The sequence below is a fragment of the Cotesia glomerata genome, linkage group LG6 (genome assembly GCF_020080835.1).
Source record: "Cotesia glomerata isolate CgM1 linkage group LG6, MPM_Cglom_v2.3, whole genome shotgun sequence".
NCBI lineage: Eukaryota > Metazoa > Arthropoda > Insecta > Hymenoptera > Braconidae > Cotesia > Cotesia glomerata.
Window position 1 is genome coordinate 7,986,208 of NC_058163.1, and position 13,053 is coordinate 7,999,260.

Consider the following 13,053-nt stretch of genomic DNA (forward strand, 5'->3'; position numbering starts at 1 on the left):
TATTTGTTATAGTGATAAATCTTGTCGTAAGATGGATCACCTATTGTAAAAATGGATTATTTACAGATGATATATATACTTTCATTTTGGGGTCAGCAATATTTTTAATGTGGTATAGATTTGGTTACTAGAGATGCCTAAGCTATTTCCGACTGGGCAAATGAGCATGGTTTACTAGTAAACTTAAAGAAAACAGAACCAATGATCATTGGAACAAATAGTAAATTAAAACAAATTGACTGGACTTTTTTCCTCCCATTACTATTGACAATGTTGAATTACCTTATGTAAATTCTACTAAATGGCTTTTGGATTGTATATCAATAATGATCTCTTCTGAAAAAATCATATTTCACATACTATTAAAGAGAAAATTATTGTTATGTTGTACTTATCGATTCGGATGCAAGAAATAATTTAAAATTACACCATGCTTTAAATAATTTAATAAGATTCATCTTTAATCTTAGGAGAGATAAACATATTACACCATATAGACAAGAATTAAAATAGCTGCCAGTTAAATCTAGAAGACTTCATTTTCTGACAACATATTTTTAAAAATTATAATTTATTGATAGCCCAGACATCTAAGAGAATTATTTGTAGAAGATGAATCTATAGGCAGTCAGAGAGATTAGCGATTAAAAATAATAATGTAAGTTATCTAATTCCCAAAATTCGCTACATCATATCTTGAGCATTCTTTTGTGATATCAGCAATATGTCTTTCGTAGAAGCTGTTAGTAGAATTAATAGATACGAGTTCCCTAGAAGTATTTAAAAAGAACATATTTGAATATTTATTATCGATTGATGATCTCTAATATCGATTCATCGCCTTTGTAATAATTGTGTATACAAAGAACGCCTTCACCTGATGCTAGTGGTGTATTAGAATACCAAAGATCATTCAACATTCAAATGATCAGTACAAAAGTTTAATTTACTTTGATTATCATTAGAAATGTGATCAGATTCACTGGTAAACGACGGACTATCTTCAAACGATGCAGTTCTACGACATGATATTCGAAGTTATGATATCCGCGACATTAAATCCATGTCATTATATCCTCGTGCGACTACGACTCGGTTTATAATATTAGCTATCATTAACACGTCATTATTGATTCATAAACATTTTACTAGATCATTAAGAATTAATATAATATACAATATGTATTATTAATTTTATTAATAAACCTCACTGGGGCTCCGCCTCTGGACCCCGTCTAATTTGCCTGCCTAAACCTTTTATCATAACTTATCATCATCATCATCATCATCATCACCCCCATGGAAAAAATTTATATGTCAAATATATTGAAAATATATTTTCAGATATAAATGGTGTATACATGAAATAAGTAGAAAATATAAGTCAAATATAAGTGAAATACATAAAGATGTATATATTATTTATAAAAAATATAATTCATTTATATAACTTTTGGCCGATTTTCATATATTTCAAATATACGCTCAAAGTAATGTTATTATACGTGAAATATATATATATATATATTTATATATATATATATATATATTAACTATATATATATATATATATATATATATATATATATATATATATATATATCGCATAACTTATAAAAAACGCAATCGAAGTTTGAAAAAATATACGTAGCGTATACTTACTATAAATAAAAAAATATATTTGGGAGGATATATTATAATTATTTGGTAAGTATATTTGATAGATGAAAAAAATATACCGGAAATGTTTTCGATTTATAAATGAAATATAAATAGCCAGATATATGGAAAATATACTAACAATGTCCCGGGGGAAAAAAATTATATATAATTTTATATAATTATATATAAATCATTATATATAATTATGTATGAGTTTTGGCCATATATAATTATATAAAATTATATAAAAAAAAATTTAATATTTTTTTTTTTTAATTATATAAAAAATTTTTTTTTTAATTTTTAAATTAAAAATAAGTAGGAATCGGGCCTCACAGAATATTTGCGATCAAATATCTGATGAAAAATTCTGAGTGTCGACGGGATTTGAACTCGAGTCCTTCTAGTTGCCAATCCTGAGCGCTGCCACTGGTCCGCATTACATGATACAGCTACAGGACATTATTTATTTTATTTGAATTGAAACACAAGATAGGCTAGGTTTTTATTAAAATTTCATAAAATTCTTCATTATTTCATGGAGCTTCACAGAAGTAGTAGTTTGAATTTTTGATTTTTGATTTCATCTGTTATTTATGGTTAACCTTCATTTTTTATTGTAATTATTCCCTGGTGAAAAAAATTATATATAATTTTATATGATTATATATAAATCATTCTATGTAAGGTGTGAGCTGTTAAAATTTCAAGGCGATCCGAATATTTTCCCGAGAGTTAAATCATTTCTTTATAAAACTAGGCTGAAATTTGAATTGTTTATAATTTTTGAGCTATTGGTCAGACGTGGATGCTTTAAAATAGATGAAAGTCTTTGAAGTTCGCCGTTAGTCAAAACTTGCAAATAAATAGCTATGATTCTTGATTGGTCAAACGGGAAACTTACTATACTAAACTTACTTACTAAACTTACTAAACTTACTTACGGGAAACTCACTTACTATCATTCAAGCCTAAGAATGTCGACATATATCACTATATATCGATATGTATCAAATAAGAAAATCAATAAACAATGTATTACATTAATGTATAAAGCTTAAATTAGGAGGCATGTGGATGGGCACTGTTGAAAATTTCTAATTAAAAAAAAAAAAACAATATATATATATATAACAGCAGGTCGAATTATTAGGAACTACTTTGCCCTCATGATCATATAACGTAAGTCAGGTCGTAGTGGGATACTTTGGTCAAATTTTATTAACAATTAAAGTCCTTTTCAACTGATTTTTTCAACAGTTTGCAAAATAAGTAAAAATTTATCCAAAAAAAACTTTAACGCTGATTATATTAAAGTATTTTATAATTGAATAATTACATTAGATTTCTCAAACGTGTTGTCAACTGTATCTTTGGTGCAGCTTTGAAGCACTCTATTTTTTAAATTAATGAACAAATAGAAAAATGTTTTAAATTATATCTGTGGAGAATTTTACTCTTTACAAACTCTTAATTAGTTGTATTTTCTGTGATTCCAATATAGTTTGAGCTATTTTGAAAAAATTGAGAAAACTTGTGAATTTTCGAAAAATTCTGCTCAGACATTATATAGGATTTTGTATAATCATACAGAATTTTATATAATTATATATATTTATATAAAATTTTTAATTTCAATTATTTATAATTAGAAAAATTATATATAATGTACAATACATAATTTTATATAGTTTTGTATAATGATATCTTATTATATGAAATTTTTTTCTCCAGGTAGATAAAATTATATATCAGATACAAAAATATATAAAATGATACATAATTGTACTGGGGAGGGGGGGGGGGGCAGGCATCAAATAAAAAAAAAATTAATGTAAAATCAAATAAAAAATAATTAAAAAACATTTTTTTTTTTAATTTTTAGATTAAATAAAACTGAAATTTCTTGAATTCAACAAACATAATAAAGATTATTCTCGGTTAAAAATAGGAAAAACGAGCATATTATCTGAAAATTAACAATAATTAATAAAAATCAAATTAAATTGTTGTTACTGCGTACATTTTTCTAAATAATTCATTAATTAAATAAAGTTGATCCATTTTACACACGTCACTGTCAAACTGAATCTCAGTACAGTACAACTTGGTTATAAAGTTACATCGAATGATCTACTCACTCTTACGACAGTTATATTTTTATCTATATCTCTATCTATAAATGAAATATTTCATGTAAGTAGAAGAAAGAAAGAAATATAACCAAGTTGTATTGTACCATCAATCGTAAATGATCAGCGTAAACAAAACATAGTTAGTAACAAATGACTAATGTCAGTCGCGGTAGCGAAAGCATTTGCTCCCGCTGTTATAGAAGGCGAATGTGTAGCTTAATCAATGCACGAATCTTTAACTTTCTGCCGCGAAATAGGTGCAAAAGATGCGTAATTTTGACCGAAGTATAAAGAAAATGTAATTATCTCTTAAAACTCGTGCTCATGTAAGAGGTCACTCAAATTCATTTCTTAATTTTATTTAATTTAGTCACAATTTCATCTCAAAGTCAGAAAACATCTCTCCCCTGGCTTGTCCCCGGGCTGATTCTGTTTATGTATTAGTAATTTAAAGTGCTTAGAAATCAAATAGATAATTTAAATTATATATTTCAACAAAATAAATTAAATAAATTCTCGTAATCAAGCAAGTAAAATTGCATGATATTTTTTTTTCTTAAAAAAAAAAATACGTTTGTTTGTCCCCCACATTTTGCGTCTCATCCCCTGGCATGGTTATTTTCCTGTAAAATCAGCATTTGTTTACCGAGTCCCGGGAATTGATGACCTTAAACAAACGTCGTTGAGTTTATACTTTGTAGTCAGTGCCAGTCGAACTAGGTGCGTAGTCATTTTGTTATTTATTTCATTACTGACACTCTGTGAATACAGTTGAGAACGAGTGAATGGAGTCTCTTCCCTGTTAAGTTTTATTTTAAAAATATTTATCTAAAAATTTTAATTTATCTGTATATTTACTTCTTGTTGTGTATAGATTCTAAATTTTATTGATTAATCGCGTACAATAAATACATTTGTAATTACTTCTGTTTTTGTTACTAAAAAGTATCTCCCCTGTTTATATCTCCCCTGTCTTGTAAAGGCCAGGGGAAAGACACGATATCCAGGGGAGATATGAAAACTTCAAACTAGAATTTTTTTTACTGTTTTTTTTTTATTGTTTAAAGGTTGCATATTATTATTTAATTTAACGTATAAATATATTCACAATATAGTTCATTGAAAAAACTCGATTATTATGTTTTTTTACATACTGTTTATCAAGTCTCTCCCCTGGATTGAGTATCTCTCTTGGTTTCTTATAAAACAAAATAAAATTAATAAATTGATTGACCACCTTGCAGACACGTTTAGAATGATTGTTTTGATCGAAACATTATAAAATTTAATTAAATTTTCAAATTTTTTATCGTGCCGCGTTTTATCAATAAGCGATTTACGTCTTAACTGAGAATGACCCATATATAGATTCTTAATTTTAAAGTTTTTAAATTTTGATTTTTTTATTTAAGAAGCCTCTTTGTTTCACGCAAAAGTTGAGCAACAGAAGTCGAAAACTCCTGATCAAATAGATTCATATTCTGATTCTATTAAGTTTATACCACTGAGAGAGAATGATAGAAAAAGTATAATTCTTTTTTCACTTCATTAATTTAGCGTTTAATTTAATGCTACTTTTTTTGGTTTATTGAATTATAAATTAAAACTTCTTTATTTTAAAGAGATTTTTATTCCCGACTATAGTTAACAATGAAAAGTCGATTTAATTTAATTGTATCTTATATAATCATATAAATTTTACTCTAGCATAAATTTATCTCAAAAAAGTTTTAAATAAAAAACAAAAAGTTTCAGAATCAATTGATTCTGATTCTGATGAAATTTAAGGTGCGGGTATAGAAAAAAATGATAGAAAAAGTATAAATTTCGGCCGAAAGCCAGGCGTTTAGTTACTCGAGCTAGCCAGTAATATTTTGAGACTTTGTTTTTCAATAACTCTTCAATAACTTCTTAACTGTTTTTCAATAACTCTTCAATAACTCCTTAACTGTTTTTCAATAACTCTTCCATAATTTATCATGTTCGTGTTAATTTGTTTAGTCTGAGTTGGGAATTCAGCTTCTAAACGAATAATTTGACATTCATTTTATTTATACTTATATTTTAGAATTTGGTATAACCGTTGCTCAGGCAAGCGTAAGAATTTGGTCTTGAGCAAATAGCAAAATCTAGTGCGTATTCTTAGAGATAAATCTCAAAGAAAAAGATTGAAAATATCTGTAACGAAAGCACAGTTATAATTATTACATTGATTATTACTAATAAATTGATCTTAACTATGTTAAATTAATATGTCTGTGGATAAATATCAGTATTGATAATTAATTTAAGTATATAATATTATTCCTTCTCGCGTCGATTTCTCATTTATTTTTATTAATAAAGTCAAAGTGTTTTCGACGACTAGGCCCTAAAATTCAAGGTTTGTTGTTTCCCTACCAAAAAATAAATGATGTTCATCATTGTGAAACTCACCTAGTCTTGGAGTCAGCTGTGGTAATTCTTTGGAGGCTCAGAGCACACTGAAGGTGCCTTCAGTGTTCTTAATGTTGCTGCTCTGACGATTTAGGCGACCGACGACTCTGCTGTTGATTGATCCGAACATTTTCTTTGTAACAATGTTCAAATTTCATTAGTAAAACTTTAAAATTTTTAATATTGTCAAATTTCAATTGGAATAACTTTTGAAGAATTGCATTTATTAAAAAATTATTAGAGACCTTTTTTGAAGAGCGTTCAATTTCCTACAAGAATACCTTGAGACCCAAACAATTCAACTATTCGTTAAAGAGCTACAAAATTCCAAACTTAGCACAAAAAAATTTCCCATGTTAATTAAATGGAAAATGAAAACGATTGACCCTAAAGGCCATCCTTGCAACTTCCCGCTAATTCCAAAGTGGTTCGATTGGCACTTAGAAAAAGTGAATATTCACTTATTCTAGTGAATTTTCACTAATTCATGTTTAGAGAGTACAATTGAATTTTGAACTATTTTATATATTTGATTGGAAATATCCTCCGCCGTGATACAACATTTGGATTTTTATTCAAAAAGTAATTTTTGGCATTTCTGTTTCAGGCAATCATTATTGCGCCAAAATGAAAAAAATGATAGGACATATTACGCGTAGAATGAAAATTAATATTGATTAATTCTCAATTTGATTTAAATTGAATTTATTATAAGTACTTAAAAATTTAAAGTTTATTGTTAATACTATTTGAGTTGATTAATATTTTTAAGATAGTTATGGATTTTAATAATTATAATAACAGCTTTAACAACCCGGGGAAAAAAATTAAATATAATTATATAAAATTATATCTAATTATTAAGTTAACTTAATTTAGAATACAAACAATATTAATAATATCTTGCGACAGACTGAGACTTACACCGAAAAAAAAATTTCGTTCTGGTAACCTAACTGTAGAGTTACCACAACTATACACAGTTTACTATTCGTTGTAGAGTTACAGTAACATAATGTTATTTAGTTCTGATAACCCAATGATGTTGAGCTCTCAGAGCTCTACGGGATTGTTCTCAGAGCCAAACGGTATAGTTGGGAGCGCCCTACGTTGCGCAGTAGTGGAGTGCGCTGACATATTTCATAACCTTCTAAAATGACAAACAGAATTATTTTGTTACTCATCCATATTATTAAAAATATATGAGGACAATTAAGTTTCTAGTTTATTTATTTAAGGAATTAGGTTTTTTTTTTTTTTTGTCAAATTGAATTTCGTTAGAACAGTTTTGTATTTGTGGTTTTTCAAGGTACATTTGCAGTGACTGTTAATTAAATTTATTAGTTGAATATATTGTGATAAGTAATAAGTTATCGGAATACATTTAAAAGACCCCATTTAAGGTAGTTGTAGCGTGATAGGCATTTCAACAGAAAATTATGAAATTTTTTTTATTGAAAGATAAATATATTAATAATTCACTACCAAAATTTCAGATCAATTGACCGCACCATTTTTGAGTAATTAATTTTTGAAATTGCATCTTTTACACGTAGCGGTATAGAGAGATGATAAAGTTAGTATGAAATCTTTGGCCCACTCGAGTGGTATGGAAGATTTCATACTAACTACCATCTCTATACCTCTCGTAAAGATAATTTCTGAAAAATTAATTACTCAAAAACGGTGCGGTCAATTGATCTGAAATTTTGGTAGTGAATTATTAATATATTTATCTTTCAATAAAAAAAATTTCATAATTTTCTGTTGAAATGCCTATCACGCTACAACTACCTTAATACAAAATACAATTTGTTTTCGTTTATTTATCTTTTCTTGTGCATATATGGTAGTGATTTTATGTCCAATATTTATTAATATAATCAAGAAAATAAGATAATTTTGTGACGACCATATTTTTATTTTACAAATAATTTTTATTTGTAATATAAGTTCTATTATTATTTTATTCCTATTATAATACTATTCTTACTTGTCATATACAATTATTGTTGGCAATATAAATTCGTTCTGTCGCATTTATTTATTAAATTATTAATGCTAAATCGTAAAAAAATTATTAATCAGACTGCCAAAAATTTGTTATAGTCTCAAAACGATCCTGTAGAGTTGTGAGAGGCAAATAACGTTTAGCTCTCAGAGCTCAACGATGTAGAGTTGCAGGAGCCAAACGGTATTGTTACCATAAGAAAACGTTAACCTACTGGAACTTTTTACAACTAACTAACTACTATAGAGTTCCTATAACAAAATTTTTTTCTCCGTGTAGGAAGTAACGAATTCGCGATCACCAGGACGTCCGTTCGATCTCAATCTCAAAGCAAGACTGTCTTTTCCAAAACTATTGAATACATCATAAACAAATCCTCGAATAATTTCGTAGGTTCAACGTTATCACTCTGGAATAGAGTATTTAATTGAGTAACTAGTTTTAACTCGGTTCTTAAAAAAATCAGAAAAGCCTTATACGGCGCACGTGACATAGTATCATACAATACTGATGCTGAATAGCATTCTTTTTCATTAATTAGAAAATAAGTCTTGAGTTCTTCACACTGATTCAGAACGGTATCAATCGCATCACATCTTGCAAGCCAACGTGTACCACTTAAGCCTTGAATTTTTTTAGAATTTTTACTATCATTCATTGTTTCATATAAGTCTTTATATTTTTCTAAGCGCTTTGGACTATTCGAAAAATAATTATGCGCTTCGCGGACAAAATGTTCGAGTCTACTCGGTAAAGTAGCAGCTGCATTCTCAGCGCATAGATGAAGCGAATGGCACACACATCTCATAATTATTAAGTCTTTTAACTCACGTTTAAAAAGAGCAGTCAGAAAGATTTTTTCCGGTCATAACGTTAGCCCATCAACACCAATCCCAACCATATTTTCAATTTTCAAATTGTCTGCGACTAACTGTGATCTTATTGTGCCATGGATGGTTATTGCATCACAATCAACGACTTTAATTAGTCGATAGAACGTTGTCACAATCTGTTTTTTAACTTCCCGCTAAGAAAATCGAAGATTTTCAAAAATCGGGAAATTATTGTTTTCACCCCATTTTGCAAAAATATAGGTGCCATTCGAAAGGGCTTGACCAAACTTAGATTTTGAAAACTATTTGGACCGATTCAGATCAATAGATTTGGAGAAATCTTAAAAAAACTGAAAAAAAAATTTTTTTCAAATGTGGTTTTTTTGGAATAACTTTTAAAGGGCTTAAAGGTTCAATCCAAAAACTAATCAGCTCTTAACCTCAAAAAACCACGTCAATCGCCACCAGTCCGGTCAAAATCGGTTGATTCGTTCGAGAGATATCGTGAACGAAAGAAAACCGAAAAAAGTGTTTTTTCGGAATAACTCCAAAATTCCTAGCGCGATCAATTCAAAATTTGAGATTCTTTGTGAGGCTTAAAAAACTGCGTCGAATGCTTCTAACCGCGTAAAAATCGGTTTATTCATTCAAAAGTTATTGCGGTTTAAAAATTCAAAAAATAGTGTCTTATCAAATCTCTATCAGACTTTTGAGCTCGAAGAGCTCAAAAGCATAGGAAAGCAATCTCTTTGAGCTCGGAGAGCTCAAAATAACCCATAAATTGTATTTTTGAGCTCGAAGAGCTCAAAAACGTCATTGGTGCAATTTTAAGCGCCTAAGTATGAAATTAGCGGGAAGTTGCAAGGATGGCCTTCAGGGTCAACTGTTTTCCTAATTTTTTTTTTATTGAAAAAAACCGAACCATGATACACAGGGATTTTTGAGTAGAAAAGTCAGTACTCTCATCAATAATAATAGAGTACGGAGAATCTCCAATCTCTCTAATCAATTGTTGCAGCATACATGGGCCAGGTACATTTTTTATTATCATAGTACATTTTGTTCTGTGAAGCTTGAATTTTGACAAGGTATCCGACAGTGGATCTAATTGCGGCAACATGCTAACCATATGATCGACGGTTTTGAGCGAACAATGTTCAGCAATAAATGCGGCAATCTTCAGTTCAGCAATCTTTATTTTCTCAGTAACAACTGGTTTAAAGGTTGAGTCCAATTTTTTAGTGGTAAGCGCTAACTTCTCTTTTAAAACACAATTTTGATGCTTGTTGGTTTTTAAATGATCGATTAAGCCTTTTCGATGACATTTTAGAGATATGCGACAATACTTGCAGTATGCTAAGTCTGATACTCCAGAAGGGTCAGGTCCAATCCAATCTGCAAAAAAAATACTAATATCAGTTTATTCGTTTTTGTGCTAATTATTTAAATACAAATATGAACGAAAAAAATCGTGATTAAAGAAAATAATGAACAAAGTTTTAGTCGATTTTTGGAGATTATAGTAGCGTTAAAGTCTATTGATGCCATGTGAAAAAAAAAAAACACACACACACACACACACACAGATGAGACATCATGGAGATAATGATATTTGTTAAGAAAAAAAATTAGAAAACTATAAGATTATTCATAAACCAATGCCATTTTTATTTCATGCTTATAAAAACTTAATCCATTTTATTTACAAGATACACATTACCTAAATTATTTATTTCTATTGAATAATTTCGGCACCGCTTCCTTATGAGCTTTATCGAAAGTCCTGGACAATTAAAATTGCTTATTTCAGATTATACTAAAATCAATGGACATTCAACAATTTTTTAGATTTTTATAACAAGTAAATTATTATCTAAAAAATTCCAGATGCAGAAATTTAAAAAAATTAAGTGTAATATCTTAGAAATTTTTTTAGTTCTAATTAAATTAATAGAAAAAATCTAATAATTCTTAAACGTCTATTGATTCCAGTGTCATATCATAATTATAATAACATTAATTCATACATACCTTTCAGTTCATGATCTTTTTTCCATTTAGTGGTATATTTTTGAGAATAGCCAGAAACTTTTTCTCCCTTTGGCATTTTAAACCTGGTATTTTATATTTGGTATTTGTTTTTAAAAAAAGATAGTACACAATGCAAAAACTAACAATTATAACTGACTGTTTTTAGCTGTCAGCTGTTGAGTATAATAAAAAATGCATACAGTGTCATCTATTAAAATTGGAAACATTTAATCGATTTGAATTTTTTTTATTTTTGTTGATGTACGTAGAAAATTTTTAAAAAATACAAATAAAATTTTATTCCTAAAAATATCCCCAAAAAATTTCACCCCCTAAAAAAATCCCTGTATAGATTTTTTCCCCCTAAATTTGGGGGGGAAACCCCGGAGTTGGCATCACTGAACTATTCTCAAATAGTCTGCCTGCTGCATATTTCTCTTTTCCTTATTAATTTTATGATACCCCTATCGTCCTGAGATCCCGACTACGTTGACAACCATGTGCCTACCTAGGCCTAAGCCTACCGCAATAAAACAATTTCGTTAAACCTTATTTTACAAAATATTAAATTAACAGTACATTTCTTAAAATTACTAAAAATAGAAATATCCTAAAGAATATTCTCATTACTTCGTCAGAAAATACTCTACTGTAATTTATTTATTTATTCTCCGACATATATATATATATATATATATATATATATATATATATATATATATATATATATATATATAATTATATAAAATTTTATATAATTATAATTATGTATACATACCAAATTCTATATAATGTCTGAGCAGAATTTTCTGAAAATTCACAAGTTTTCTCAATTTTTTCAAAATAGCTCAAACTATATTGGAATCACAGAAAATACAACTAATTGAGAGTTTGTTAAGAACAAAATTCTCCACAGATATAATTTAAAACATTTTTCTATTTGTTCATTAATTTAAAAAATAGAGTGCTTCAAAGCTGCACCAAAGATACAGTTGACAACACGTTTGAGAAATCTAATGTAATTTTTCAATTATAAAATACTTTAATATAATCAGCGTTCAAGTTTTTTTTAGATAAATTTTTACTTATTTTGCAAAATGTTGAAAAAATCAATTGAAAAGAACTTTAATTGTTAATAAAATTTTACCAAAGTATCCCACTACGATCTGACTTACCTTATATGATCAAGAGGACAAAGTAGTTCCTAATAAATCGACCTGCTGTTATATACATAGTAAAATACAAAGCAACCCTTCTTTGTTAAATTTTCCTATTACTAGTTAACGTAAGAAATCAGTCGGATAGCCCAAAAAAGATAGTCAATTTTACGTAACTTTACTCGATTAAATAGCATTACCTTCAATTGGACTCAGGAGGTTGTTTCTAGATAGTTCAACAAAATATTATAAAATTCCAGAACAAACTGAATGACGATCACTATTTGTTAATTAATTATAGGCAATTGAAAAAATGCTAATTGAGTAAATTCTTCATCCGAGCTAATTGATTTTAAATTTTCGAGGTGCAGAAATGAATTGTAGAGCTTAACAAAAACAGTAATGTTTTTTTTTTTTAATTAGAAATTTTCAACAGTGCCCATCCACATGCTTCCTAATCTAAGCTTTATACATTAATGTAATACATTTTTTATTGATTTTCTTATTAGATACATATCGATTTGATATATAGTGATATATGTCGACATTCTTAGGCTTGAACAATAGTAAGTGAGTAAAGTTTCTCGTTTGACCAATCAGGAATCATAGCTATTTATTTGCAAGTTTTGACTAACGGTGAACTTCAAAGACTTTCATCTATTTTAAAGCATCCACGTCTGACCAATAGCACAAAAATTATAAACAATTCAAATTTCAGCCTAGTTTTATAAAGAAATGATTTAACTCTCGGGAAAATATTCGGACCGCCTTGAAATTTCAACAGCTCA